The sequence below is a fragment of the Fukomys damarensis genome, unplaced genomic scaffold, assembly GCF_012274545.1.
Source record: "Fukomys damarensis isolate Sample0158 unplaced genomic scaffold, DMR_v1.0_HiC HiC_scaffold_19, whole genome shotgun sequence".
Lineage (NCBI taxonomy): Eukaryota > Metazoa > Chordata > Mammalia > Rodentia > Bathyergidae > Fukomys > Fukomys damarensis.
Genome location: NW_022900931.1, coordinates 47241181 through 47248750, shown reverse-complemented (window position 1 = coordinate 47248750; position 7570 = coordinate 47241181). Strand labels below are relative to the sequence as shown.

The following is a 7570-nucleotide window of genomic DNA, read 5'->3' as shown; positions in this document are numbered from 1 at the left end:
TCATTTCTCCTGGTTGCAGCCGGTGACTCATTCCAGCACAGAAAGCGTTGGCTGCTTCCTCTTTATTAAAAACCCTAGATTGCACAGATCCAGCAACAAATTCCCCTATAAAAGAAGAGACCCAAAGAATTCAAAGGAGGAATTGGAGTCAGCTTCCTTTTGTTCAGCCCAAGGATGCTCTAAAGTGGAAGTCAGGCTACAGCCAAACTCTCCACGCCATGAGGCTGGAGCCCCGTATCTTTTTGGCCTGTGGTTGGTGTCTTCCAGCCCTCACCTTGGTCTTGAAGAAATCTCTCATGCGGAGCAAGAAGGCAAAAGCTGGTCCTTGTCTACCTGTGGCTTCTCAGAGAAAGACCTCAAAAGTCCAGCAGGGATAAGCGGTTATCAGAGGGAGCCGCCTGCCACTGTTTCCAATTACCACAGGCCTGTTTTCCTAACTCACCTGCTTCCATCCGCATGTCAAAGGCAAACAGTAATGGCTTTGATTTTTCCTATTGGAGATTTAACTTCTGTCACTTTATTATATGGAAAAATACCTTTTTACAGCAATGGCTTTTCTTCATAACAAAAATAAAATTTCCTTACCACTTTACTAATTGTTCACTGCTGTAAATATCAGCCTGAATCTTTTCATAACTAATACAAAAGGATGCACAGGGAAGTGGTTAGGAAGCATAGGTTTATATCCTGTAAAATGAAAACAATAGCAGCTCTAACTTCATAGTTTTCTAGTTTTCTAATTTTCAGTAGTATGTGTCTGCAGTACACAATGATTCCATTTATCATGGGGAGTTGGTACACATGCATAACTCATCTTGTCTTTTTGCCCATCTTCTCCCCCTCCCTGGCCTGCCTCAGTCTTTCCAGCTCTTGGTCACTTCCCATTTGCAGCTCTATTTGTATAATTCTTTCCCTTCATTTCTTTTTTTTTCATTCCTTTTCTCTCCTTTCCCTCCCTCCTCCCTCCAGTTCTTGTTCTTGAAAAAGATATCCCTACTTCTTACTTATCTGTCTCCTCTATTCTACATTGAATTTCATATAAGAGAAACTATGCAATAGATAGGGCTATTTGTCTAACTTGTTTCACTTAATATTATGCACTCAAGTTGATTACCTACAAATTTTTTCTTGCAATAATTAAAATGACGAAAAATTGTGTCAAATTCCTAGAAAAGAGTTTGGCATATTTTAAGTGCTCAGGAAATAATTGCAGTTCTTAATTGTCCTTATTGAGACCCATTATCCAAGAATGCAGGAAAGGATGCATGACGGGACTTAAGGAACAGACACACACTCTGGCCCATAGGTGAGTAATAAGATGCTGTTCTCTGAGTGTGGGAGACCACCCTGGTGATTATGCCCAGAGCAGGCTGTAAAGAGTTCATCCCACAACTGGCTTGTTTTAAGAAGTGAGTCCAAATGAAGCCTATGTGACTCTTGGGAGCATTGTGGATGACACACAGATTAGAAATTACCCCCACACACACATGCCAGTGGCCACAGCAGAGGCCAGAGAAATGTCCCATAAAGCTGGGAGGCTTGATAGGAGATAACACGGCAGCTGAGGTCAGAATGACATGTACCCAAATTCCAGTTCCAAAATTAATACCTTCTTAAATGGAAAGACCAAATTAATCATTAACCACAAACTACAACTGGTCTCTTCTGTTCCTAACACAAGAATGCTGCTGTGTCTCTTCTCTGACAAGCCTTGCCTGCCTCTGCAACTTATTCCTAGCAACCACACACAGTCCCCTCACTCCAATTTAATGGATGATTGTGTAACCATAAATATTGGGAATTCTGGCCTTTCAGGGTCTGCTGCTTGCTCAACTTTGACCATCCCAGTTTCTAGTTTTTCTCCTTGATTCTGTCTCTGAGTTTACTCTCTCGCCTTGCACCCTAGCACCGAGCAAGAGATCAGGATCCTCTGCAGGGATCTGTGATATCTGAGCACCACCAAAGTATTAGACCACAGGGACTGCAGGACCATGGTCAGTCCAGCATTTCCCTATTTCATATTTTGCTGGGAATTTCTTCAAGGACCCAAAGGAAAGGTTTTTGAGGAAGGTAGACATGCTGCCATATTGAACAAAAGAGGAATTCCTTCAAGCAAACGATGGCTTTTGAAAACAAGTCTTAAGAAGAAGTACAAATGACCAATAAATACATGAAGAAATAAAAATCACTGGCCATTAGATAAATGCAAAATGCAACTTAAGACAACAGTGAGATTCTATCTTACCCCCAAAAGAATGGCCATCATCAAAAAATGAAATAATAGCAAATGATGGCAATGCTGCAGGGAAAAAGGAATCCTTCTACTCTGCTGGTACAACCATTATAGAAATCAGTATGGAGATTCCTCACATAACTGGTGTTAGGAATTCCATTTGACTCACCTATTCCCTTCTCGGTATCTTCCTGAAAGACTTAAAGACATCATTAGATAGTGACATGTGCGTACTTATCTTTATTGCAGCACAATTTATAATAGCCTGATTTTGTTTTTTGTTTTATTTTTTTGATACCGGGGATTGAGCTCGGGTCCTTGCGCTTGCAAGGCAGGCCACTGAACCACTGAGCTAAATCCCAGGCCCAATAATAGCCTGATTTTGTTTTTTGTTTTATTTTTTTGATACCGGGGATTGAGCTCGGGTCCTTGCGCTTGCAAGGCAGGCCACTGAACCACTGAGCTAAATCCCAGGCCCAATAATAGCCTGATTTTGGAAGGGCCTGTATGTCCATTAATGAATGGATACAGAAAATATGCTATTTATATGCAATGAAGTACTACTGTGGCATCACAAAAGGTAAACGTGAGTCATTTGTAGGACAATGGATGTACCTTGAGACCATGACATTAAGCAAAATAAATCAAACACATGAGCTTAAATAACCCATGGTTAAACTTAAGTGAGAAACACAAAGTATAAATAGTAAAATAAAAGATGAATAATAGGAAGCAGGGAGATGTTTTGCCAAAAGTGGAAGGAGATCAAGATATGGGTGGAGGGGAGGGAAAAGGAATGCAAAAAGGAATTAAGATGTGTTGTGTACGTGTACCAACTCTACACATGGAACATAAATATTCTATACTACAAACATGTACTAATAAAAATAAAGTTGCTTCCTCGTGACTCACAGCTTTGTCTTCCCGGCAGGTCAACGTCCCTGTCCCTATCCCTCTTTCCCTTGGTTCTCCCATTCCCTAAGTTTCTTCTGTTACATGGCTCAGTCTATCAGAGGTCCAAAACAGGAGTTTCTAAAGAACCAGTGCTAGGAGAAGCAGCCAAGCAAGAGCACTCGGTCATAACATGGGATTAAATCCACCCTAAACACTTAAATGTGCCCAGCCAGCAGCCCTTTGTTCAAGGTAGAGGCCAAATAGATTGTATCCCAGATGCTAGAAGAAGCCAGTGTTGTTGTACTACATCAGGAAGGACCTGTTCTTCCAATGCCATGGGGGGCTCTTATTCAGCACACGCCATGTGCCCAGGCCCTAGGCCTGAATATCATAGTAGTTAGGGTTCTGGGAAGCAACCAACACTGAGCCTGACGAGGCTAGGACATCCTACGATGCAAAAGACACACACAGTAGTCTCCCTCCCTTAGCTGAGCCGACAGCTCTGGGTTTCAAATGGGAGATGACCCCCACGTTTAGCATCACTGCCCAGATCCCTCAAGGCTTTGAGAAGAGGAAGGTGAATTTCAAGATATGTATTTTGCCCTACAACTCCAACCCTAGCACTGTAGCCACCTTTCAACCATCCCCTCTGCGTGCTTGGGCCCAGCTACACCCCAGGCCTTGCCCTCCCCACAAAGCTAACAAATGGCACCAACATTGTAGTCATCACTTGTGGCCTCCTCTGCAGACCCAAAGTTGTTGTAGTTGGCCCAGTTGCCATCACCCTCAGGGTAGTCTGCACTGTTGCCCTGCTGACTGGACCAGCGATCACCCACCGTGCAGTTCCCATGCATGCTGTTCTCACGCACACTGGCCACCAGGGTAAGCCTCCACCCGCAGTGGCCATGTCACAGAAGGTCCGGTAGGTGACACCATCCTTGGTGAGAAGGACATACAGGCTGTCTGTAGAGAACACGAGCCTGTCTGAGGGTCATTGTCCATTTCAGCCCAATACCCAAGACAGCTGTAGGAACTACAAACAGTCTAAAGGCTCTTCTCCTGAGTCATATCATTGTGTGTCCTTATGGCTACTAGAACCTCCCTGAATTCAGAAGACCATGCCCCTGGGAGTGACCTAATAACAGGATTTTTGAGACGACCAGCAACATTCCTCATAAAATTAAACATACATTTATCACTGACTCAGGAATTCCACTAGTAGTAAATATCTGAAAGAACTGGAAGCCTGAACAAACTGTTATTTCTACACTCATGTTCATGGTGACCAATAGTTCACAAGAGACCCAAGAATTCCTACACAGATGAAGGTATGGTATGTGTACATACTATATATGTACATGTATATTGATATACATATATGTACACTATGGATAAAAAGGAATGAATTACCCATATTAAAACATTCATAAACCTTGAAAAACTTACATGCAGGGAACTTAGCAAAACACAGTGGGGAAAATACTTTATGATCCTGCTTATAACTAGACAGGCAAACTCTTGGAAACAGAAAGAATAGCAGGAGTCAGGGAAGGGAGAATACAGATCCATTGCTTAATGGCCAGAGTGTGTATTGAGGTAATAAAAAAATCCCTAGATGGGCCGGGGATTTAGCTCAGTGGTTCTGGCGCCTGCCTCACAAGCACAAGGACCTGAGTTCGATCCCCAGTACCAAAACAAAACAATCCCTAGAGATGCACAGTGGTGTCCTAAAGGATAATATTTTAGGATATTTTTAAAAAGCAAAGAAACCTCTCAAGGACAAGCTGAATACCTGGCTGGGCTCTGTGATAAGCCTCAACACTCACTATTACATCTTTGGTTTTCTTACAACTTCAGGGCAGAGATGAAGACAGAGAACGTGTCCATTCCTTCAGATCAGCAGTAGTAAGAATGACAGGACGTGCAGAGTTTTATTCTCATTGCCAATTTAACACAAAACCCAGCCTCCCCTTATCACTTATCTCAAACTTATTCCTCCACTGCACCAAGGCCTTGCTGCCTGGGTCAGAAGGGCCTGAGACTGCCAGTATCGTCTCCATTTGGCACATCTAGCCCAGCATCCAGCACAGATTCAGCACAGGCCTCTCCACTTGACCTCATGCTGGCGCAGGCCCTGCTCTGTGAACTGACCATTCGAAGGAAATGAATCATAGCCTAGGAGTACAAAACAAAAACTCTGACATCAGAATGAAGGATGGAGAGTTCTGGCTGTCAGCATGGAGATTTTCTAGGGTACGATGTCTTAGTCGCAGAAGTCTAGTGCAAACATCACCTAGCTTACTCTGAAAGGATAAATGTGATTTATCAGTAGGAACAGAGAGAAGAAATTAAGGGATAACATGTCTGAAGGCCTGGAGCAAAGAAAGAAGCAAAGTCCAGCCTGTTGAAGAAATATACACAGCTTAATGTGACTTAAACTTGGGGTGGGAAGATGACAGTAATGACTACAGCCAAGAAACTAACAAAAGTGTAAACAAAGAACCTTGTAGATTCTTCTCAACTAATATAAATCAGAAGGACGAAAATAATCACAAGCTCTGAAGTCAAAGGTACTCAACTACAGGATTACAAGTCAAGTATCCCAGCTTACCATATCTAAGCCTCAGTTTCTTCATGCCTAAAATGGAACTAATAAATATCATTTTTGTGGAGATCAAATGAAATGCTCTTTAGGAAAATATTGTTGTTGTTTTTTTTTTCAAAAATAATGATGAAGAGAAATACAGACTGTGAAATGCCATGATTGTTCTTGCTGTAGAGAGAAGGGCTGTGAAAAGAACATTCCCTGGGCGTAAAGCAAAATGATGCAGTTGCCATACAAGCCCCAAGGCCAGGACCAGGGGAGCAGGGAGTGCCTAGGAGGATACACAGTCCTACCAGAGTCCTGTCAGGGCCACACCAAGTCATATAGCGTAGAACCAGGACAGACCTTAGCAACACCCTCCCTGCAACAAGCCAGACCCCTCAAAAGGCCAGAAAGCTGCAGTCAGCCTGCATCCAGTCTGCCTCTGTGCATCTCAAAGACATTGTCTCTGTTCTACAGCAACCAAGATCCTGATTATAACTCAAGATACTTGTTTTCTTCCAACACTATAGGTAAGCTGGGAAGACTGGGATCCTCAGAGGAAACTCACCTGCACATCCCTCCCTGATCGCCACCATGAGAAACAACATGATCCGCATCGTGATCATTGTGATCTAAAGAAAAGCAAGATTAAAGTCACTATCCTGACCATCTTCTTCTCTATGTCCATGGCTCCACTCCTCTCTAGTCCTATAAAGACTCAAAAGCCCCTTTCCTTTTCATAAACTCTACACATCTCTGGGACCTAAAACAGACCTGAGCTGAAATTAATGCTCCCCAATGTCCACAGATGGCCACCCTCTTTTCTCCTCACCAGGCCAGGAGATGAGAATTTCTATCTGAATGGAGCCTGTGCACTTCCTCTACAGGGACTCCTGACAAGGAGCTAGGCCTGGAGCCCTTTAGGAAGAAATCCCAGACACTACCCAGGCCGCTCCCATCTTATCCTCCCATGGCACAATGCCCAGTGGAGGTGAGGCTTATGGTATTTCTCAGGGAAAGTTCTTTATTTAGTGGTGATTAACAGAATTAGCAGGTTGTAAATGACCGAATTTAAAGGTCTTTCACTAGCCCTGTTTCCTGACCTGTGGATTTTATGGACCTATTTTCCAAAAATAAACAAAAAAACAGACAAACAGACTAATAAAAGTTCATGTTGACTATTGGGTGTTTTTTTTGTTTGTTTTGTTTTGTTTGCCTGTGTCTTTCCTGCAAAGTAAAAACTTTGGAAAAATTTAAACATACATTATCATCATTTCATAGAAAAAAAGTTAACAAAATAGAATACAGATTCAGCATACATCTAAATCTTTAGTTTCAATAAATTTAGCTTCATACCATGACTCACTACTGTGTCATTCATTTTCTCATTTTGACACAAACGAAGCACTACATTTGGGAATAAATCAGTTTAAACTCCCTCTGATGCCTCCAGCCCTGATGTCATTCGTTCCTGTTCCTGTGTCATTCTCCACTTCTTGAATCCCCCCTCCCACTTTTAGCTGTAATAAAATTGATCGGCCTCCCTCAGTGACACCACGTACCTAACACATCACTGTGGGGTTTTTGGGGGGGGAAGGGGTGTTGAGACAGCGACTTGCTATATAGTTCAGGCTGGCTTTAAACTCACTAAGCAGTCCAGGCTGGCCTCAATCTCACAGCAAATCCTCTTGCCTCACCCTCCCAGGTGCTAGAATTACAAGCATGCACCAAGCATGCATGGCCATCACTGCATTTTAGCACTGATACTCTCACAATCCTTAGGAAAAGATCATGAGCGTTCTTGTTATCGTCTGTCTTCACAGGTTCAATGTACTGATTTACACAAAATACTCAGA

The 7570-nt window shown here is 42.8% G+C and overlaps 1 pseudogene; it reads right to left on the bottom strand.

Moving 5' to 3' along the window:
• On the bottom strand, window positions 1-6331 carry LOC104857030 (annotated as a pseudogene).
• Between the last annotated feature and the right edge of the window lie 1239 nt (window positions 6332-7570).